At 39.5% G+C, this 25,126-nt stretch overlaps 1 protein-coding gene across 1 annotated transcript in view; it reads right to left on the bottom strand.

The window, feature by feature from the left end:
- The window catches only part of LOC134317079 (uncharacterized), a 58,325-nt gene extending 38,452 nt beyond the window's left edge, over positions 1-19,873 (bottom strand). The window contains exon 1 of the mRNA XM_062997805.1: positions 19,716-19,873. The gene's annotated coding sequence lies outside the window, so the exon portion shown is untranslated. The remainder of the gene's footprint in view (positions 1-19,715) is intronic.
- Between the last annotated feature and the right edge of the window lie 5,253 nt (positions 19,874-25,126).

Genomic DNA, 25,126 nt, shown 5'->3' with positions numbered 1-25,126 from the left:
CAAGGGTGGGGCCTGGCCTAGCCCAAACGGTCAGGCACACACTGTCAATGAACTGCTTTTCACAAGCACACACTCCCAAATAAACCAAAGCACACAAGCTCATAAACACAAACACGCAGAGCAAATTCCTTTCGGATGGTAACCTTTTAAGTCTCTGCATTTTTGTTGGTTCCCAGTGGCACTACCAGTTGGTAACTGTAATTAGACAACATAACTTATTTATGAGAATGCAAATTATTTGGTCAAAGCTGTCACATTTTTTTTCTAATGTGAAAAAAGACTATTATACATATTTTGCAACTTTAAAAAAAATGATGACACACCCCTGTGCATAATAAGCTAATAGTGGCAGGTAAACATAACTTATAATGACAGCAAAGGTTACATACTGTAGCTTTAAAGATACACAGTTCAGAAAAGGTTCTTAGTTTTTCCTAAAGAAACCATGATCAACATAATATACAAGCTCATAAAAGATTTTCAAGAGCTTTCTCAAATGTGAATAAGGCAGAACAACCTCAGAGGAAATAAAATATGACTCTTCCCCCATGGCCCTTAAAAGGGTCAGAGCAAAGCAAGCAGACCAATGGAAAAATCTTCCCCAAGTCAGCTTGGGTATTAAAAAAGGATTTTATAAGATAAGAAACTTGTCAGCTTTCAGATGATAGGAGTGTAGGAGTGTTTTGTGTGTAGGTCTTTCTTGGCTGACATGGTCCGGATCTGCTGTCTACGCCTCTGTGTTGACAAATGTGTAAATTGTGAATTGTGCACTCATTGCCAGGCAGTGAAGAGTATAATCGGTGCCAATCTGTGATGCAATTCTCCCTTCCAGCCACTCCAGCTGATTTTTGCCTGTAAAAGAACAGACTCTGGTCGAAGTGGGAAAAATTTTGTCATGCTGGAATTAAAAAGGCAATGCTGACCTGGAAAGTATCTGGAAAGGATGTAGACGGGGGTTCTTGCATACCTCTTGCATACGACAATGCAATGCATCATTGTTGCCATTGTGATCATCTCCTTAGCAGGTAGCTTGTGGAATTTTGTGTCATCTGGACAAATATGACTGCTGAGTGTGAGTGAGGCACTATAGAGAGAATGGAGAGAAAGTAATTTGAGGGAAAAAAGAGGAGACTGCAGCTGAGGAATCGTCTCTGGTAGCTCCTGTTGAGGTTGGAATTTCAAGCTCACAGGGAAAGTGGCTGGCAGTAGAAACAAGCATCTCTTTTTCTCTCTTTTTAAAGTTGTGATTATGTCAGTTCACGGAGAATGAATGTATCGGGTCAAAAGGGTCAAGCGAGTCTTTAAGGATTCATGAGGTTGGGTGGCCAGAGGCATGGAAGATTTGTTATGGATTGTTCTACAGGTATGTACTTGACGCTTCAGGGGAGGATTAAAAGGTGGCAGAAGTATTTCTGGAGCTTGGACCTTTTCCACGTGAAAGCCTGTGGCATAGAGTGCCCCACCCTTTTAAAAGCAAACAGTGGAAGCTCTTATTCCATTTATAATCCAGTTGTTGAAAAAGAAAACGGCAGAGAAAAGAGAGAGAGAGACCTAGTGCACAATGTGCAGTCTTATTTTCCAACTGCCAGCAACTTGGTCCATGTCCATCATAACCACTCATGTAGTATGAGCAGTCCAGCAAACTAAATTTTTCTATTTGTGGATCAGTTACTGAGGTTTTAATATTTTTTATAATATGGAAAATGATTTGTGATCAGTCATGAACTGTGCTCTCCACCGGAAATTCACAAGCAGTGGTGATGTTATTGTAATAAACACACTGTCTGTCCAGTAATGTGCGGTTTGAGACGCAGTCCTTCAGTTGATCTGCTCTTGTTGTACCTCTCCTGTGCTCATTATGTGCTTTAGCATGATGTATAATGTTTACAAAATTATTTTCATGAATTTAAACCTCGCCTTCAGTCACTGCCTTTAAGGGGCTTTGCATGTTTGCATTGGCTAATTAAATTGCACTTAGGTGTGATTGAGTCAGTGTGTGATGCCTTGCAATAGACTGAAATATTGTCCATAGTGTATTTCCACTTTGTGCTGGTTGACCAACATGAGAAAAAATAATGAAATAAAAAATTAATGATTAAATAAATGAGTGATTGAATTCAAGTCAAGCAGTTCTGCATTTTAAAAAGCTGTTTAGTGTGCACTTGGCTTATGTAAAAAAGATACACAATATAAGATACAGAACAACACATAATTTAAAATGAGACGTTCACAGAGATGCTATAATAGCTTGCAAGAGAGAAAGAATACGGTGGAGAAAGTGCCCTGCCACACCAATGGTCTTGTAAAACCCTGTGTGTTGTTGCACGTTTCTAAGCACTTGCTGTTTTTATTACTGCACTAAGCTCATAAAGACCATTAGGGCATCAGGTTGAATGTGTTTTATCAGGATTCTAAACAACTCCTCACCATTTCCTTTTTTACTACATCATCAGGACATGCTATCTCTAAAAAGCTTTGATAAATAAAATGCATAAAAATTTTCCCTAAGTGAAACTAATTCGTGTGCTCTTAGTTTAGACCAGACTCCTTTAACAGGAATGACCCAGTGGGCAGCCAGCAGAGACGAAGAGACTATTTTTAGATTGTCCACAGATTAAAAGTGGAACTTATTTCCTCATCCCTATAAATGTGAGGATTCTTCATTTTCTCTCTGGCATTTCCATCAGTCTCTCTGGTGGAGGTTCTCACGTTTCTTGCTTTATTTTCCCTGGAATCTTTTTTTTTTTCTTCCCTTACCCAGCCTCTTTAAATCTGAAGTCATGTTAACCTAAGATTTCTGTCTGTGCATGTGCTGTGCTACAAACATAAAAGGGAGTGCCAAAATAAGCTGTCAAGAAGTGGATGGTGGAAAAACAACGCTAATGTATAATGACAACCACACAACGCTTACCTTAGATGACCTTAGTTTAAGTCACACCAAACCAATTTCACCTACATCTTACACAGCCACCGGAGTGTAAAGTATAAATAAATGACCTTGCCGTTCTATATATGCTTGTATGTATTTGTGTAAAGAGGGACAAGGCAGTGTACCTGGCTTCAGTATTTTCCCTAAATAATCCAGACATTACCCTTAAGCCTCTCACATTCCGTGCATCTTCAAAAACTCTGAAATAAACTTGTTTGGTGTTTATGGAGTACTTTTGGTACTGCATGGGGGGATAGGGTTTCTGATTTAATGCATTTATATAGACATTTCTTATTAGTAATTGGACTGATATGACCTCACTAGAACAGATGAATAAATAAAGAGTGCATAAAATAATTAAATGGAGTAAAATATTTATAAAAGCTTTAAAAATATGAGGGATAGTTGAGTATAAGCTAACTGTGGAAAACAGTGCAATAGATCTTACTACAGTTACAGATAAAGATCTTTCAATTGCCAGTGCTATGCGCATAATGACAAAATCAAGTCTCTGAGAACTGTACACAACTGCCAAATATCACAAAAATGAATTGCAGAAACTGCTGAAGAAGAAGTATTATTAATATATACAAAATTAAATGAAAGCTTGTTTGGGGAAACACTAAAAGAAAAAAGAAAACATGATCAAATCAGCACTATGACTGCACAGTTCCCACAGAATAAGTAAACTGTTTACAAAACAATTAAAATATAGAACTGAACTGCATAGAGTGTTTTACAACGAGCATGTCATAGTGCATAAAGCCTCACTGTATTTAAAGATGCTGCTACTGCCTACAAACTACATCTTAATTCACAACCTATGTCTTAACAAATGCGTCTACAACACAGTACAACACTGGTGCATGGTTTAGGGTTTAGTTGGCGGATGCATTGCGAGCACAGGGTTACTAGGGTTAATCACATAGTCATAAAGCTAAGATGTTACTAGCAAGCTAACTTTTAAACAAAGATAAACAAATGTGTTAGTTATCTGTGTAAATGTGCCATGACTTGCCAGTAAATATACTTAGCTTAACTTTGACGTTTTTGTCACCATAACAAGTTTCAGTCATTCCCAACATTTAGGAATTTAGTGTATAGTGTAGTTAATTAACACAATTTACTATACAAATTACTATTGTAGTGTGCTGTTTGGGACACAGGCAACAACAACTTTTTTTTTGCATTTTGTCACAATTTTTCTCCAATCTAGTCATATCCAGTTACCCAATTGCATTATGCTTCCTCTCCACTGATGTTGATCTCCACCCTGGTTGAGGAGAGCCGAGACTGATATACGCCCCCTCCGACATGTGTGCAGTAGCTGACTGCACGAGGTGAGTTCATATGTGGATCAGCTTTGTGTATGAAGAGCCACACCCTGATGGAAGCGCCATCAATCAGCCAGCAGAGGTCGTTATTGCATCAGTTATGAGGTCCCATCCGGCACCCCCCTTAAACAACAGCCAGTTGTTGTTCGTGTAGGTGCCCAGCCTGCCGGACAGCAGAGCTGAGTTTCAAGCCGATGAGTTTGAAATCAGCTCTGGTGTGCTAGCGTGTTTTTACCGCTGTGCCACCTGAGTGCCAAATTTCTGTACTGTTTTTATCGTGATGCTTTTGGGCACTATGTCCCAAATTTATTAATTCATTGAGACTTCTCGCATGCTGTTATTGGCTGATTATTTTGTGCTTTCAGCTATTTATTGTGGAGTTTAAAGTACATAAATTTGTGACTTAAAAGATTGACTTGATATACTTATATGACTACACTTTATGTACAGCCAATTTGTATGTACAGCAGTTTAGGGAAGGCTTGGGCAACTCCCCCAAATGATCTGGTGACCGAAAAACTGCTTAAATGTGTGTAGTATACACTACGCTTCAGAGTGGACCTAATACATTGACTGGTACAGCAATGAGGAAGACCGTTCAGTGCAGCACATTTTACAAGACCCACTCCACCCAAACTAGACTTCAAGATAGGCTTCAGCTACTGCTGATCCTGTGATTTTTCCTCCTGTGTGGGGCATTTATCCAACATTGCAGAGTCTAGACTCATTCTAAATACTTGAAAAAGCATGTCATTGCTTTTTAATACTGTAATTATTAGGCAATCATCATGGAGCAAACACTCAGCAAAAGAACGGGTCTTCTGTATGCTCCGTGGGAGGGAATGGAAAACACTATCTCAGCAGTAACAGTAAATATCGGCCACAATGACTGGGGCAAGACGCAGTAGCTGAGCAGAAGCATGTTATTTAATAATCAGAATTGGGGGAGAAAAAGCCTCTGGCAACAGGCAGAATGATATAACTGTGCTGGCTCACTCCCAGATCGCAGTACGGGGGGAAATCCGAGACCTGAAGCACGGCTCCTAAATTCTCAGGAGTGAAGGTGTTTAGTCTGTCACTGAAATGTGTGGACCATTACAGATGAGTGTGTGTATTAAAGATAAATAGAGAGTGACAGTAATTGTATGTGTGAAGTATAGCAGTGCCATTATACAGTACTGTGTTTCAGGGACTCTTTACACAACATGGGCATAAGCATGCATGTGTATTAAAGATAAATAAAGAGTGACAGTAATTGTATGTGTGAAGTATAGCAGTACCGTTATACAGTACTGTGTTTCAGGGACGTTTTATACTACACGGGCATAAGCATGCATACACTCAGTTAATAACAAACCCCTTACACAGAAAAAAAACTTAATTAGGAAGTGATCATAGGCTTTCAATTATTAAAGGAAACAATTCTGAAAGTACTACATTTACATTTGCAGCATATAGCGGACGCTTATCTCCAAAGCAACTTACAATTATGACTGAATACAATTTGAGCAACTGAGGGTTAAGGTCCTTGCCCAGTGGCCCAACAGCAGCAACTTGGTGGCAGTGGTGCTTGAACCAGCAAACTTCTGATTACTAGTCCAGTACTTTACCTTGTTCAATTAAATTACTTTAAATTACTAGTCCAGTAGTTTAACCACTATGCTACCACTGCCCTAAAACTGAACTGCTGTTGCAAGATTACAACATTTATGTAGCATTTATGGAGTTTTACCTACCTTACAGATTCTAAGTCTGAATACAATGTTCTTTTGTCATTATATTTTAGAACATCCACTTGGTCAAATTTACAATAACCATTCAACAAGTGCCTTGGCCTTGTATCAAAACAAATAAAAAACCAAACACATTCTGAATGACCAAATGCACTCTACATTAAGGCTTCAACTAATACCATTTTATAATTAAACAATTATTATTTAACAAAAAAAGCAACCCTATATTATCAGCTTTGGGCTGTCAACTGAAAGGTTGAGAGTTCGAATACAAGCTCTGCTATGCAGCCACTGTTGGGCCCTTGAGCAAGGCCCTTAACCCTCTCAGCTCCAGGGGCGCTGTGCAATGGCTGACCCTGCGCTCTAACCCCAGCTTCCAAACAAGCTGGCATATGCGAAGAAAGAATTTCGTTGTACTGTACACCTGTATCCACCGACTAGGCATAACATTAAAACCACCTCCTTGTTTCTACACTCACTGTCCAATTTATCAGCTCCACTTACCATATAGGAGCACTTTGTAGTTCTACAATTACTGACTGTAGTTCTTCTGTTTCTCTGCATGCTTTGTTAGCCTAGCCCCCTTTCATGCTGTTCTTCATTGGTAAGGACCCCCACAGGACCACCAAGGAGCAGGTATTATTTAGGTGGTGGATCATTCTCAGGACTGCAGTGACACTGACATGGTGGTGGTGTGTTAGTGTGTGTTGTGCTGGTATGAGTGGATCAGACACAGCAGCACTGCTGAAGTTTTTTAATACCGTGTCCACTTACTGTCCACTCTATTAGACACTCCTACCTAGTTGGTCCACCTTGTAGATGTAAAGTCAGAGACGATGGCTCATCTATTGCTGCTGTTTGAGTTGGTCATATTTGAGATCTTCATCAGTGGTCACAGGACAAAGGTCACCAGCACAACACACATTAACACACCACCACCATGTCAGTGTCACTGCAGTGCTGAGAATGATCCACCACCCAAATAATACCTACTCTGTGGGGGTCCTGGGAGAGTCCTTACCATTGAAGAACAGCATGAACGGAGCCTAACAAAGCATGCAGAGAAACAGATGGACTACAGTCAGTAACTGTAGAACTACAAAGTGCTCCTATGTGGTAAGTGGAGCTGATAAAATGGACAGTGAGTGTAGAAACAAGGAGATGGTTTTAATGTTATGGCTGATCGGTGCATGTACATATGACAAATAAACGCTTTCTAATCTATTATTTTAGACCTGTTTCATAATATTCCAGGATCAACAACCTTGCAATAATGCTGCTGACAATCACTGATTTACCAGCATGTTAATATCTCTCAGGACTGCCTTCGTAGGGCTGCAAAAACACAAAATCTTCCAAAGCACAAGGAATCCAAAAAGAGAATCTAAATAAGTCAATCTTTGTCTTAGATGTTCTCACCATAGATTGATATATACGCTTGGCTCTCTCTGCATGCACAGAAATAAAAAAGAACCTGCTAATGTATCACTGCCAATGTGTCAGATATCAAAATGAATTGTGTAAGGTAAAGATTGCATGAGGTAAAACGTAAAGCATTTACAGAGATCAAGGCTTATGTATTACTGCAGTCACAGCTTCCCGCCCTCTAATAGCCATAAAGCACTTGTTCTTTGCCAGCATCATATGGCCATGTGCGTTCTGGAGTTCCAGAATCCTTCATCCTTGTCCATCTGCATCAGAGGAATTCCACATGGTTTACATAAAAGTGTTTTTTATTCTTGGCCGTTTATTACTGTATGTGAAAAGGGGGTCATAGAGGTCATATGTGAGCTGACTCCAAAACACTGCTGTGACTCCAGCTGATCTGGGCTTAGCTGCAATGTTTAGCTTACAATTAGCATCACTGAAATGCAGCCTTCACTAATCTGTAACTGATGTTCTAGATAAAGAACCATTAGAGTTTCTAGGCTGGCCTGAAAAAAAGGCTCGTTCTAACTGGCACACCGTAAGTAAGGACTGCCTAATCTGAAATATTTATGCATGCATGCTTTTTATTGTAGTGGTTTAATATAAGGAGGAAGAGTGGTACATTTATATGACCCTCTAACCTGGCTAGGCCACCTCAGACACATCTGGACCTGTTTATAGGAGCTTTTGGGGGAAAAAAAACTTGTTTGTTTCTGTCAGTTTCCAGCAGGCTTTAAAGCAGTCACACAAGGTTGCTCTAAGTTTGTTATGCAAATTATTAAAAATAATTTAAAATCTTTGTTATTATTATTATTATTATTATTGTTTACAAATAGCTGCAATATCGTTGTGCTCTGTTAAATGATCCTTTTATTCACATCTGGGGAGTAGCAATAGATATGTTTATGAAAAGTGAGGGAACTCCAATGGACACAGACACAAGAAGAACATACCACAAATTCACAGAGGCAGTAGTTGGAGCTGGGAATCTAACCCAAAACCACTGAGCTGTGTGGAATCCAAACTACCTGCTGTGCCACCATGCATTCCACAACAATACTGTATAGCACCGAAAAGGATTCTCCCAAACTTGGATACCAGATATACAGTATAATAGTCCTTTTCATATCAAATGTAAAGTAGGTCCCTATTACACACCAAGGGTTAAATAAACCCACACACCAAAGGTTAAATAAATCTAACTGGTTTAAAACTCAGCTTAAACTGAACGACTCTACTTTTTTCTTCCTCTTTTATCTCCTCTCTCTAATGGCATGCTGCTCTCCGTTCACCCCTCGCTCTGACCACCTGTTCCATCGCTTCACCTGCACTGCCATAAAAGCAGCTCTAAAGCCCATCTCATCCCTATTTTCTTCACCTCATTCTCTCTTCTCCAGATGGCACACAGATGGAGGACTGTGAGTCACAGCTCTACATCCTTGATATCATTAAAGCATTCTCATCACAGATCACAAAACAAAAAGAAGTGGCAATAAGGAGTTTGGTAGGTAACTCTTTACCTACAGTTAAACTTATAGGGATACACAACACCTGCCTAAGCTCTGTCAAGCCTACTTAAACATTTACAAAAACTATTTACTGTCATAGAAATGACTTACAGTTGACTCAAAATGCTATAACCTAAGTGACATTGGCTTTTGCCGACTTTTATAACACTATCAGGCCTGACCTATTTAAAGTGTCATGACTATGATTTTGTAATATAAAGTACTCCTGGTAAACTGTACTGTATACTGACACCTGTCCAGCCATTTCAAATCCATGGGCAATGTTATAAAGTTTGATCCCCCTCTGTGGTTACAAGATTCCATAAGATTTTGGATTGTATCTGTGAGGATTTATGCTTATTTAGTCAAAAGTGCAAATGTGAGATCATGCACTAATGATGGATGAGAAGGCCTGGCTTGCGAACAGCGCTTTAATTATTCCTAAATGTGTTTAGTGGCGTTAAGGTCAGGGCTTTGTGCAGGTCAATGGAAAGAATTTCAATACAAATTACATCACTTTTCTACATAGTCACCTTCCGAGCATATAGCCACTGATGCACCGCTGCTTTCACATTATCATCACATGAAAATCTTCTTTCCCTTAAAGCTTCTTTGAGCGTCAGAAAAGGTGGAAATCAGACGGCGCTAAATTCGGACTATAAGCTCTCTCTCAGTCTCTCAGACACGACCAATTACTACTCCTCCCGCCCTCTCCGTTTCCAATGAAAATATAAACGTGCGGATATATGCAGATAAGTGTGGATATATATAAAAGGAAATATATTACACTGTTTTGTCTATATACACAAGCTAGCAATAAGTGTGAATGAAACACCTAAACTTAATTATAAGTCTTTTATTCATATGGTGTATATTTATTGCATCATTACACTTGAACTTCTAGCTGAGTGTTCTGGTACATCTAAGAATGATTACAATGTGATGCTATTAATGAGAATGTGATGATATTTAAGGCCTATTACAATTATAATCATTGCCATCAATTATCATCAATTGACACCTTTTGCAATGTGCATATGGATTTATGTCACTTGTCATGGAAGGATTATACTGGTGTTAGAAGCATTACCCTCAGCTAAACTGTTATTCTCAGTTTAATTCAAAGACAAAAGCAGTAGGACTGACAGAAAAATAAACAGGCTATAAAACAACAGGGTAATGAGAACGATGTGAGGGGACTTTGAGAGGTAATAGAAGAAAGAGAGTAAAGCAGGGATGAATGGAGCTGGGCAGGAGTCCTTCCCACAAAATCACTGGCACTGACATATGAAGCATGCTGCACCAGTGCTAAGAATTTGTCACCCATGTTCTAGACAGATGAATCAGCCTGTCTAGGAATGACCATTTATGAATGAATGAATTGTCGGACTATATGTGTACAAAATACGTTTACTTTACGTTTGTGTGGTGTCTATATACAGTGTATCACAAAAGTGAGTACACCCCTCACATTTCTGCAGATATTTAAGTATATCTTTTCATGGGACAACACTGACAAAATGACACTTTGACACAATGAAAAGTAGTCTGTGTGCAGCTTATATAACAGTGTAAATTTATTCTTCCCTCAAAATAACTCAATATACAGCCATTAATGTCTAAACCACCGGCAACAAAAGTGAGTACACCCCTTAGTGAAAGTTCCTAAAGTTTCAATATTTTGTGTGGCCATCATTATTTCCCAGAACTGCCTTAACTCTCCTGGGCATGGAGTTTACCAGAGCTTCACAGGTTGCCACTGGAATGCTTTTCCACTCCTCCATGACGACATCACGGAGCTGGCGGATATTCGAGACTTTGCGCTCCTCCACCTTCCGCTTGAGGATGCCCCAAAGATGTTCTATTGGGTTTAGGTTTGGAGACATGCTTGGCCAGTCCATCACCTTTACCCTCAGCCTCTTCAATAAAGCAGTGGTCGTCTTAGAGGTGTGTTTGGGGTCATTATCATGCTGGAACACTGCCCTGCGACCCAGTTTCCGGAGGGAGGGGATCATGCTCTGCTTCAGTATTTCACAGTACATATTGGAGTTCATGTGTCCCTCAATGAAATGTAACTCCCCAACACCTGCTGCACTCATGCAGCCCCAGACCATGGCATTCCCACCACCATGCTTGACTGTAGGCATGACACACTTATCTTTGTACTCCTCACCTGATTGCCGCCACACATGCTTGAGACCATCTGAACCAAACAAATTAATCTTGGTCTCATCAGACCATAGGACATGGTTCCAGTAATCCATGTCCTTTGTTGACATGTCTTCAGCAAACTGTTTGCGGGCTTTCTTGTGTAGAGACTTCAGAAGAGGCTTCCTTCTGGGGTGACAGCCATGCAGACCAATTTGATGTAGTGTGCGGCGTATGGTCTGAGCACTGACAGGCTGACCGCCCACCTTTTCAATCTCTGCAGCAATGCTGACAGCACTCCTGCGCCTATCTTTCAAAGACAGCAGTTGGATGTGACGCTGAGCTCGTGCACTCAGCTTCTTTGGACGACCAACTCGAGGTCTGTTCTGAGTGGACCCTGCTCTTTTAAAACGCTGGATGATCTTGGCCACTGTGCTGCAGCCCAGTTTCAGGGTGTTGGCAATCTTCTTGTAGCCTTGGCCATCTTCATGTAGCGCAACAATTCGTCTTTTAGGATCCTCAGAGAGTTCTTTGCCATGAGGTGCCATGTTGGAACTTTCAGTGACCAGTATGAGAGAGTGTGAGAGCTGTACTACTAAATTGAACACACCTGCTCCCTATGCACACCTGAGACCTAGTAACACTAACAAATCACATGACATTTTGGAGGGAAAATGACAAGCAGTGCTCAATTTGGACATTTAGGGGTGTAGTCTCTTAGGGGTGTACTCACTTTTGTTGCCGGTGGTTTAGACATTAATGGCTGTATATTGAGTTATTTTGAGGGAAGAATAAATTTACACTGTTATATAAGCTGCACACAGACTACTTTTCATTGTGTCAAAGTGTCATTTTGTCAGTGTTGTCCCATGAAAAGATATACTTAAATATCTGCAGAAATGTGAGGGGTGTACTCACTTTTGTGATACACTGTACATCTATGTTTGTTCCAAGATCTATGCACACACTGTATGTCCTCATATGTGTTAGCCTTTACTTTCTGATCTCACATACGTGAGATCCCTCCACCCTTCTTTTGCCTTAACGTGACCCCTTTGTATAGTTGTAAAAGCTTCTTCTTAGCCTCTGCCCTGGATACAGATTGTATATCTCTCCAAAACGGCTGCCTAGTGCATATCTGCCCTAGTTGCCAGGTGGCCTGTTTACTCTTCCTTATAAACACAGGAAGCAGGGAGGAAATACTGAGTGTCCAAAGTGCTAGACCCCTCGATCTGCATTACTGTGCTTTTGGGATTTCTTCTTGTGCAGGATTGAACCTATCTTGAAAAATCTGCAGAAGTTTTGGACCTGCACCAGCATCTGTATAGGTGTGTGCTGTTTATATAATAGATCACACAGGCTTTAACAATGTTTAGTACTTTTGCATTATCTACACATCAGCCAAAGCAAAAAACAACAACATATGACACTTCAAATAAACTACAAAACAGCAAAGACTTGGTTTTGGGTATATCATGCAATCTTTTTACACCTGTTTACTAGCAAATTCAGCAAGCATTTAATCATTTTAGCAGTCAAAGTGTGAGTATTTTATTTAAGATCATTATTTGATTTACTCTTTGAACTCGAAGTTGCAGTACATACTTATGGCAATCACAACTGTACTTTATTTTCAGCTTTAATTAATTTCACCTTTAAATGCTATTTTCTTTCGAGATATCCACTATATATAACATTTATAATATATAATTTTAGATGTTCTGTAATAAGCAGGTTTTGCATTTTACAAAAAATCCCAAAATATCTGGAAATGGGGTTTCTAACAGACCTCACTGGTTTCCATGCTATGGCTAACTACAGGGCAATCTTGATTTTTCTGTACTGTTTCCAAGTCCAACCCGAACTGGATGACCTCTAAGGCCTGTATACACTACAGCCACTAGTAATACTTTTTTTGCCATGCCAAGCATAAACATTTGAACCGGATACATTTGGGGGTCACTACTCTACATTGACTGTTTGAACTGGTGACATCATGACCATGCAAACATAAATGTTTGAGGGCTAAACAGTACAGAGGCTGAATTGGTCGAATGTGAAATGTGACAAAGAACTTTGACTGTCAGCAGATGGTCTGGAGCAAGATCAGCTAGCTTAAGTAAAACAGTAATTGAAATTGACTGCACTTGGAAAGTGTACTAGTGCTGGCATTTAGAGCTACAGCAATGGCACCACTGAATAAAGTGGAAAAAATAACATAAATTCTACCCAATCAACAGGATTAATTATGATCTTTTGGCTTTTGGATAACAATGCCATCATGAAGACTAAAACTAGAGATCACTTGTGAACAGAGTAAACACTTTAATGTTTAGGTAAAGACTGTTAGCATCCTTAAGCAGCTCTGCTTATTTTTGTCAAATTGGCATTTATAATTTGTCTACAACCAGAATGCAATATGAACAAATTGTTTGCCAATTTGCAAAAAAAAGCCTTTCTAGCAGTCTTAAACTATGCCTCTTGAAACCTGGTTTCCACCTACAAAACAAGCAAGTAAGTAATTTAAGTACTTTAGCTAAAACTTGATCTGAATTCAGGGATTAGCTCCTTGTTTACAGTGTTTCCAGAATAGACAACAACTTCATCGTGACACTGATGAGGGAAAAACAGAATAAATACTGAAAAAGGCTGGTATGGCATTGTAGTTACTGATGGTATCAAACAAGTCCAGGAACCTAGATTCAAACCTTACTAGTACTGTCTGTGATGCAATAGACAAGGCTTGGATCAAAGACTGACTACAAATACAAATAGGACATTTTTCCTCAGTTGCAAATGTTGTATACTTTCTGCCTTTGTTTTTAACCTTTTTAATCTTTCTGAGTATTAAATATGTCTTTTCAAATAGTGGAGTTGAAGATAAAACTGGTTTAGGGCCAGTGATAGCTCAGTGGTTAAGGTACTGGACTAGTAAACAGAAGGTTGCCGGTTCAAGCCCCGCCACCACCAAGTTGCCACTGTTGGGTCCCTGAGCAAGGCCCTTAACCCTCAATTGCTCATCGTGTTCCGCTCATTGTGTAAGTCGCTTTGGATAAAAGCGTTTGCTAAATGCTGAAAATGTAAATGGTTTAGCTGAGGCTGAGTTAAGAAGGTTAATTTTCTAGGTCTGTGATCCAGCTGGCCTTCGTCCTCAGAACCCAATGCGTTTTGTCTGGGGTGTGAGTCAAGAGCAGTGCCTGACTGATCACTGCTTTGTATTATTAGTTCTGCATGCTCCTTTGCTGCTGCTAGTCTAAAGGAGTCCACTCTCAGTTGATGATGGTTGTCACCATTATTGTTTATGATCTTCACGGCCTCTTAATGCAGGACATATGAACTTTAGGTGGTGTGGTGACTGGCCATCAAAAGAAAAAAAAAAACCTGGAACAGGTAATAACATACTCATGTGAATGATGTGCTTGAGCTTCTGAAGGACTCTGGGTTTTCTGTTATTGTATTTGGTTGTTTATATTTACAGCATTTAGAAGAAGCTCTTATCCAGAGCAACTTACAGAAGTGTTTCTTCAGTAAACATTCCCGTACTCTAGTCCAAATAGCTTCATTTGCCCTCTAGAATCCTTTATTAATTATTATTGTTATTCAATAACCGTTCTACATATAATTTTATACCAGTTTAATAGTCTTTTCCCATGAATGACTTATAAAAACTCACAGAGGATTTCTCCTTAAAACAGAGCATGACATCAGGCATGGGTAAGTTCACTGAATGCCAAAACAACACTAATCTGTCCAAACAATGCTGCATCTGGAGCATGACACACTAGGGATACAAAGAAAAAAGTCAGTCAGAAAAAGAGAGAAAGTGAGGCAGCGAGTGAGAGCAGGAATGTGGCGGAAGAGAGCCGAGATGAAAAAGGGGAAGCAGCCAGCTGTTTAGAATGAGTGCCAGAGCGTCTGCGGATGTGCAGAGCTCTTATTTATGGGCGATTCCCCTCTCTCAGCCAGTTCCAGTTCTTGGCCAAAGGTAGCGCATATCAGCAGAAAAGAAACTGAGACTCTGTAGTACAGTGTAGCCTTGAAGTCACTTTTCAAATTTCTAATCACAGCACACTACAGACAGGATGTGATACGCTATACTAAACCAGTCTCAACACTCGAACGCCTGGAACGCTGTCCTCCATTCCCATCGTTTCTCAAACTGTTACTCTGGAGAAGACTGAAGCTTTGCGCCTGAAACCACTAGGCTAGCATCAGTCTCTCAGCAGTGTGCCTTTGTAAACAAAGCCTAAGCTGATATAAACTAAAGCTAGCCATCTCAGCTCACTCTGCCATTTGCAAACAAGGATCCAGCGGGATAATCTTCGCTTTCTTATCATCCTATAGACTGAAGAGTCTTTGACAGTAGGCACTGTCAGCTGTTCTGGCACAGAGCTGGCTCTTAGTTCCTGTTGTCTAGGCTAAAAAGGATGCAGAGGAGTGTCTGAGGACTCTCCTCTGAGAGAGGAAGTAAAAAGAACAAATAAAGTTCTAAGGTTTATTATCCATCATTTTTCAACACTTCCTCTACCTTATTTCACTTTTTTAAAATTGGCAACTGCCTGTCTACCCCTAACTCTTTCTCTCACCCTTATGTCAGAATGCAAAGTGATGTAAAAGAAAATATTAATGAAAAATAACTCTAGTTACTCTAGTTACCCTACTTTATAATTGTGACCTGTTCATGAATTTGTTTTGTGCAGACGTGCATATCTCCACATTCTTTAAGTCACTTCTAGGATTCCTTAATTGCAAGGTAGTAATTTAATTGAGGTCACAGCTAGTTACAATGAACCTACATACTTGTGAGGAACATGTATGTCATATTGCTTTTGGAAATTCAATAATTTCTGCAACATTCTTATTATGTGACTGAATAATAAAAACACATGTAAATTATTTATTTACGTTATTAAGTTCCATAATATAGTGTGACTCCTAATTCCTTGTTAGTAATTATGATTGTAGCTGTTGGAATCTCTGTGGCTATTAAAAAGTACATGAAAGAGTGGTCTCACAGTGGCCTCTGGATAACTTTGGGAAGCAGTCCCAATATTTAGCCTGGACACATCAATGTTTGTTTAGGCTAGTTTAGAGTTGTGGCAAGAATAGAAGGGTTACAGAGGGACACCAGTCACTGTCATATACATATATAATCTGCCAGACCTCCCAAAATGCAGTCAAACTGCAGCGTTGGTGTCAAAAGAAGCATTTATCAGTTTGTTCTAGACCAAGCATGAATTAACAAATTACTTTACGAAGGGATTTTAATAGCAGCATGTGTGTATGCACGAATGCTGCTGTGTGGTTAGGTAGGGTTGGAGGTTTGAGGTGTACTGCATGTCAGTGTGTTCTCAAAGACAGATCTTTGGGTCTGTACGTGCAAATCACATGTGCATCTATGAATGTAATTATTATACAGTATGTGTCCATACATGGGCCCTACTGTGTATATATGAGTGCAATAATTATGGTAAGTGTTGCATACCAAACAGAGGTAATTTGCAGACTCAAATCAAGCAGAAAGCAGATAAACACAGACATAAATAAACATACATGAAATAGGAAAGTCACTTTTTGATCTGTCTCCATCTTTCTTGGCACTGTTGCAAGAACTGGGGCTCTGTTTGGTGCATTTCCATAGAAATTAAGGCATTGGACAGTTGTAGCTGTAGTGGTTAAGGTACTGGACTAGGAAGTAAAAGGTCGCTGCTTCCAACCCCACCACTGCCAGGTTGCCACTGTTAGGCCCTTGAGCAAGGCCCTTAACCCTCAATTGCTTAGACTGTATACTGTAAGTCGCTTTGGATAAAAGCATCTGCTAAATGCCGAAAATGTAAATGTAAAATGAATAGTCACCTGTTGCTTTACCCACCTTAAGTGAAGTAGATAGGGTTAGGGTATGGTGTGCAGTCATGCTTGGTGTTTGTCTTTTTCTGTGTGTACCTATGCCCCTCAACCTAGCTGACCAAGAGTATATAAACAAAAGCTCTTTTGCTATCTGCCCTTAATTCCATGACAAAACCACCCTACATCAGCCTTAACTGCATCATAACTGTCAGGGTCAGAGGAACGGTCATTCAGAGGAACTGATATTTTCCATAGAATAATACAAATATTCACTGTGATACCCAGTCAGAGATGCCTTAGATTTAACTTCTATGTTTTTAACCAATCCACTACAAGTGTGCCAAGCAGATAGAAAGCCTAGACTTCACAATAATGCTGTGAGTTTTTACCTGGTGGTAGCTGAGAATGATCTGTATTAAAGCACTGACTAATGTAATAGACTGACTGCTGAAGATTCTTGGTATTTCCACTTTTCATAATGAACTCAATAAGCTTGCATCTCCAGTACTCCAGTGCACTTTTTGAACAACTTGGCAAAGTTGTCATCACATTTCGTTAGCTGTCAGTAAAATATATTCTTAGAGGAAAACTCTGTGGATGCCCCAAGCCTTTTATATGAGAGAATAAAGAAGAATGTGGATCACCATTTAACCAACCAGAAAACAGAGGTGTTTCCACTTGCCTGTCAGTTATATAGCACTAGCCTAGCCTGCAGATGTGTAATGGTTTTGGGGATTCAAAGGAAACACTGATGGTTCTGTAATTGTCTAGGTTCTCATTTTTGATCCAAAATGTCTGAATAAAAGAACCATAAAAAGAATCATTAACGACATGATTATATGAAAAGTAGTTTCCAGTCATTTCTGTTAATCTCTTATTTACAATTGTTTTTACTCTGTCTTTTCTTTTTCTTTCCTCCTCCACCTCTGCAGTCTGCTCTGGAAAGTCAATTTTCCCAGCTCCCAGTAACAGCAGGTCCGTCTCCTCTATGGCAGATTCCTGCTTGTGTTTTTTCAATTAGCTCCGGCTCCTGTGCACTTTTCAGAAAAAAACATTTGGAAAACAATAATTCTTATGGACCAACACAAAATTTAATGGAAAGTCACTTTAGAGAGTAGAGCAGTCATATGGCCATAGGAAAACATAAAAATCAAGTGGATGGATGGATGGATGGATGAAAGAATTGATGGATGGATGTATGGAAGAATGGATGGATGTATGGATGGATGAGTGGATGGATGGAGGAATTGATGGATGGATGTATAGAAGAATGGATGGATTGATGGATGAAAAATGGATGGATGGAAGAATTGATGGATGGATGTAAGGAAGAATGGATGAATGGATGGATGGATGGAAGAGTGGATGGATGGATGGAAGAATGGATAGATAGATTGTTAGCTGGATGAATAGTAGATTGAAGAATGGCCATACACATAGAAAGACGCTGATGATTGATGAATTGAATAATGTATGGGATGGATGGATGGATGGATGAATGGATGTATTGATAGATGGATGGATGTATTGATAGATGGATGAATAGTAGATTGAAGAATGGCCAGACACATAGAAAAAAGCTGATGATTGATGAATTGAATAATGTATGGGATGGATGGATGGATTGATAGATGGATGCATAGTAGATTGAAAAATGATCAGACAGATGGAAAGAAGTTAATAATCAATTAATTAATTAATAATGCATGGAATGGATGGATGGATCATTAATACATTGTCAAACTATGAGTTGAATAAATGAATAAATAATGGACTTAATGGGTAGACGAATGGATCGTCAGATGTGGAGAAATGGACTGATTAATAAGTGTGTAGGTGTTAAGTTGGATAGACACATTGATGTATGGACCAGTTCCTATAGAAAGTGCATTTAAGAGGTAAATAAAGTGTAAAAAGGAATAGAGAGAAAAGTGAGTGCTTGTTTACATTAAAGTGCCAGTGGCAGAAAAAGGGTGGATGGGCAATTGCACAAAAAAGTTGAATGCAAGTATGGATAAACAAACTTCCTCACGCAGATAAAAACTGACTTGTTCCAAATCTACATCAGGCCAGATCTAGATCCAGAAGACTCACATCAAAGCTGAGAGACACATGAGAGGATGGATTCCCCTACAACCCTCCTTCTGTCTCTTTCAGTCCTCAACATCCCTCTGGCCATGCAGTTGAATCAGCACAGAAAAACACTAGGCCTGGCACTGTGCTGTGCATGCACGCTTGTACACAAACTACAGTCCTGGCATAATCACACACATTCACACTAATGCCTGTCACCTTATGAATTATGCACTAACACAATCATGTCATAAATCTATTACACTGTTTACTCTAAAGCTGACAACTTCAAACATACACATTTACACAACAACACAAACTCACTAAAATCCATGCTCAGAAGTTTACAGAAAGGTTACAGAAGTTCAGCTGTGAGAAATGTATGCCAAGTGCCAGCTCTGGCTTCACACACTCTACACATGTTGTGAATTTAAAATACTGTTTTATTCTAGTTCGCTCTCAGTCTGAAAAAAATACAACCATTGAAAAGTAATGCCAACTGTCACATCTGTGTGTAGAGTACTAGAGTTAGATTGAAAGTGTGTGCATAACAGTGAATGGATGTAGATAAATGAAAGTGTAGCAGCTGGTGTAAGAGTCAGAATCCCCACCCTCCAATTACCACCTAGACATACACACAGACAGACAGGCAGACAAACATACCAGGCAGACAGACAGACAGCTATAAGCAGACCCAGACGATTCCAGCTCTTACCTGTGTGTGTGTGAAGTCCATGTGTGAGAGCTTCATATCTGCTGTAGCAGTACCAGAGCTTTGCGTTTAGACCCAGGACTAATGTGAGAAGAGAGAGAAGGAGGGAGAGGAGCAGAGGAAGAGAGAGGGATAGAGAGAGACAGGCTGAGAGAGGGAGAGAGAGAGAGAGAGAGAGGGAGAGAGAGAGAAGAGAGAGACAGACAGAGAAAGAGAGAGAAAACCAAGAGTGCAGCCCCCAGCCCCGGCCACTCCAACTCTAGTCTGAGGATGAAAAGAGAAATCTTCATTACCAGCTGGACACCACGCCTCCCGTCTTCCCTCCCTCTCTCTCCTACACTGCCTCACTTACTCCCTCCCTCACTCCCTCGCTCACTCTCTTCACTTACTCTCCCAGCCAGTAGCAGGCTCCAGGGCCAGCCCTTGCCAAAAGAAGGCTAGACATCTGCCAAAAAAACCTTCAAGCACAGTTCACTGCAAGAGAAAGAGAGAGAGAGAGAGACAGAGGGGGAGAGAGAGCGCGCTATGACCTGAAAGAAGTACACAAATTCATCACTTAAAAGTACAAAACCTTGTCCAAAAATACTTTGGTAATAAAGTTGGAAGTGTTATCTCATTTTAAAAAGGATACAACCACACAGACATAAAGATAAAAATATTCAAAAAGAATGTTTATGCTGTTTGTATTCTGAACCTAACAATTATCAACTTAACAAATGTGCATAAACCCAAATGCTTTCAGATAAACAAACTTTACTTTAAATTTTACTTCAAGCTGCATTCTGAGAACTGCAGCAAGGGGCGCTGTAGTGACTGTCTTATGCTCAGGATGTGAGTGTGATTGTTTTTAGTTTGCCAAGGCAGGGCAATCTGATGATAAAAACTTAGCCAACTTAGTTTATGGTAATGGCATGGTTAATGTTGGCAGTATTAACACACATACTTCAAATACAAGCTTAGTTATATTAGTAATCAATTTTACAGACACCTTGATCTGTGAGCTATTTACATTCCTAAGCTCTGATGTAAAACTCTTTACATTAAAGTAATAATGCATGTAAGTACATGGTCTGTGAACCTTACATTTCCATTTTCATGTATGTATTGTGAGCAGAAATCCTAGGCTAATGCAATGGCGCCCAGTCGACCGATGGCAACACCGAGTTTCGAACCGAGGAGTTCAGAAACTCTGTGCTGGTGTGCTAGCGGAATATCCCACTGCGCCACCTGGGCGCCCTTATATATCATGCATTTTGTTTAAACTTAGTCATTTAATCATTTACTGTAACCACTAAACCCTGCAGCTTATTTATGTAGCTATCACTGCTAATTTCACCTAACTGGCTAATACTGGTAGAAAAACATGCCTAAGCAAGATGATTTTAAAAATGCTGCTTAAGCAATGACAAAGTTAATGTATTAAGTTTAACCTTATATTGTACCCTGCTTTATAAACGGTATTTGTCAGAGGGACAGGCGAATGTTGAACCGTGCTTGAACCAAATCCATGTCAGTGTGTACAATATGATTTTCTGCCTATGAAAATAAATTAAAGGTGGCAAACTGAACTCATGCCTTATAAGGCGACCAGACAAAAGCTGTCTGATACTTAGAAAGAAAAAAAAAACATTCTAGAGTAATGAGTGTTTACAAATGCAGGCCACACCTTTAACTAAAGCGAATGAAGAGTGATTATGAGACTATATACTAAGGAAGGGAGGGGAACTCTAAGAATATTGGGCTAGAGTTCAGGGTGGCTTCTTCTTTGTGCCGGGTAGCCAAACCTCCAAAAGCTCCAATTAGATTAATACTAGCTGTTTGCAAGTAATTTTGTGATGCAAGGCCCCAAAAATGCAGCAATAGGAGTGAGGAGAATCTTCCACTGTGGCTTTTGGACCAGATAGTTATTAAGCTGGGTAAACTGGTTGGTTAAAGTCCTTCTGTAGGAGACTTTGTGGGCTGTGGTGATGAGAGTATTGGCTGAAGATGGGTGGAACCACTGGGGTTATGTGATGTGTTTGCTAGGTTGGTTAATTTGTGGTGCCCAAGGCAACTAATATGTGTAAACCAGGAATAAGCAATCTAGGTGTAACAAAGGCAGGAGGAATAAGCTTTGAGAGCGACAAGGCTCAGAAGGGAAAAAAATTCCCTTGTGGTTAATACCAGGTGGCGACTAAAGCTGGGTGGCAGTGTTATAGAGCTATAGAATTGTAAATAGTAAGAAAGCTAATACAGTCTTTGGTTTTCGTGGCCGCAAGTGCAAGCATTTCGGGCGTGTCAATTTCTCTCAAATGTAAGTAATTTCATACTGTATTTTTTAATTGTAGGGATTTAGAAACTGTATTAGAGAGAGATACCACAAGAAAAGGCTTGTTCTCAAACAGTGACAGTCACAATCTAATGCTGTTCTCATTATGTGAAACTAAATCTATTTTGATGTTTGAAATCAACTCACAATAGTGATTTCCTGCTTTACTAAGTGAACCCAAGACGGGCAAATTAAATGTTGATAAAGCATTTTATAGTTGCATTTTATAGTAGTTTCTGGTGTTTTTTTACTGTAGTGAATAAAAGTAAAAAAAAAAAAGTAACAAACTACTCATTCTTAAACACTTCACCCTCTGACGGCTGTAGAGACAAAATATTGGAAGAGAAAAGTGAAGGAAGCAGTAAAGAAAAAGAAAACACTTTTGTTAAGGTTTTTAATTAAAACAGGCTGTAAACCCTCATCAAACAAACTGTTTTGTTACTGTGTGGCACCATCAACTCTGAGTTGAAAGGAAGAAATACTTTTTCCTTACATCATCCTCCCCATCACTACCTTACTTGATCCCCAACACCTCTACCACTTCCTCCACTGCCTCACTTTCTCTTTCTGCCCTGCTGAAATTAGTTTGTCCTTCCTGACAGAGAAAACACTCTCGCTGCACACTGTCTGTAATTATAAACGGGCTGGGCACACAGTGAGCCTTGGGAGCCTCACCCCCAATGCCACTATATACACACACTCTCTTCCAGCCAAGACCAAGCTTTCCAGGACACACACACACAAAGAGAGAGAGAGAGAGAGAGAGAGAGAGAGAGACAGAAAGACAGATGAGACTTTTAATCTTTTTTAAAGGAAAATTTATTCAGGCTGACAGAAACATGGGTGAAATGATGTGTGTCCTGGTAAGATACAAGTATATAGCATGCACCACACTGGAAAATAAAAGAAAGTATTATGACAAAAAGGTTCCATAGCAAAGAAGTCCTGTACCTCTATTTCCCATTCTCAACACCAAAGGCTCCTTTGTTCACATGCTCGGTTATTACCTACTCATTTTAAAAATACAATCTGTTTCAACCAAATTGTGCTCATGGTATGTAAATCAGGGGTATAAAATTAAAACACCACAATGAGTTAAGTAATACATGGCTGGCTTTAATAATGAGCTAATCTTTTTTCTTCTACACAACATTTCTTAGCTTGCATGGTGGTAAAGCTGGTCAAGAGGATGCCAACAGGAGCATAGGTTGTAAGGACTTCTAAGTGCTTGTGGAGTGTGGGTGCCACACAGTCCTAGGTTAAATTAACTTCAGTGGTAAATGATACAGTACAGAATAAAAGGCTGGGGAAACAAAAAGGTGATAGAAAAAGTATGTATAGCTCACAATAAACTATTTAGGAAAAGGTATTTAGGTACTGTGGTTCACCTGAGATCCCTGCACCAGAACAGTAACACCCCTAAAAGACACACAGCCCTTTCAATACCATAATGGTGTCAAATGAACACAACAAAAAGAGCATTTACAGTTTCAGACTTTCATCATCATTAACCTTCATTCCACATGTGCCACAAGAAGAGATACACTCCTGGACTTAGAAAGAAAGAAAGAAAGAAGGAAGAAATCCTATAATCATAACCCTCTTTATTGTTTAAGAATGATCATCTCTGCAAGGCAGGGGAAAACATGCCAGTTTAAATGCTGTCTTATGATTTGAATCCACACGTGCTCCCAGGGTGTAATTTCCCTTTGCTGTGATAACATAGACAATAAATACATCAAAAGCAGTAAGTGTAAAATGCCTGAAACTCCCCAAAAACTGTGTGATTATAAGAGAGTGTCGGTCAAGGTTTAAGGGGCAAAGGCAGAGAAAGTATTTCTCAGACTGGAGGCTCATATCTTTCTTAGCCACTAGGGGAACTAGTGAGCCAAGTCAGTGTTTCAGATCTGAAGTTAGCAAGTCTGCTGAAGAAATTGAGGTTAGTATTTTAATGCTTTAAAAATGTGAATCCAAAATTCAACTATAGTTCATTTTCACATTTGCCACAACAATAAACTTTTAAATATTTTTCAAAACGTGTTCAGTGGTCTAAAACTCATAAATAAATCCACTTTGTTAAAGAGTGATAAGTTTGCTTCTTCCACTTCTCGTCCTACACTTCCTACACTATTGCGTGACAATGACCTTACTCAGTGTAGCTGTATATGCAGAGGCGAGACGTTTCCTTGATTACAGATCAAAAGAGACTCTTATTAAAACAACAACATTCTATATCAGATGTTACAGCAACCCAATCCACTAAAAAGCCTACAGGGATTCTTAAAATACACTGTAAAAACAGCAAGAAAAATAATACTGGTACATGTGTCTTACAAAAATATGTTAGAGTGGTACCACTGCTCAAGATGAAATTAAAGGGTCAGCTGGTGTACAGGAAACCAAATCTGCACCTTATTTTATACTGCAGGAATGTTCATTTACTGCTTAATCCTTTATACAGAAGTAACAAAGTTCGAGATACAAGCTTTAAAGAAATGTTGCGTAACTTCACATTCTTGGCAATATCGGTACCAGAGTGTAGTTCACACTTCTTAGGTGGCAAGGTTTTTGCTGAGTTAGCAGAGCAGGAGTTCTGGCATGAGGTACAGTCTGTTTCCTAATAAATTAAAAAGTTGCCACAAGCTACTAAAACAGATAGCATTTTTTAAAAAGTGCAGATTTATTTGTTGATCTTTAAATAGAAATAAATACAATTAGATAATCTGATACAATCATTAATCTTTAGTAACCACTTTGTCCTGGTCAGGGTCACATAAACAGAAACTGAAGACAATCTGTGAATCTGAGTGGCTGAGGGAGGCACCAACACTACTTGCAGCATGAACACAGCATCATTACTATATACTGACTGGTGATAAATGGCAGTGTTCCAGAAACAGTGACTAATGTGACATTTGCATTTAGATCTATAAAAAAGACCTCTGTAAATACAGCAGCCTCGAACATTGTGGTTGAAAGTGCAAAATTAATAATGTAAGGCTCATATATTATCAATATTCATTTTTATCAATGGCTGTATTCTGGTCAGGGTCATGACAGGTCCAGTTTGACAATGAAACACTGGATGCAAAGCAGGAATACCCTG

This window comes from Trichomycterus rosablanca, chromosome 1 (genome assembly GCF_030014385.1).
Source record: "Trichomycterus rosablanca isolate fTriRos1 chromosome 1, fTriRos1.hap1, whole genome shotgun sequence".
NCBI classification, from domain to species: Eukaryota; Metazoa; Chordata; class Actinopteri; order Siluriformes; family Trichomycteridae; genus Trichomycterus; species Trichomycterus rosablanca.
Note: the sequence above shows the minus strand (reverse complement) of the source record. Positions and strands in the feature narration are given on the sequence as shown.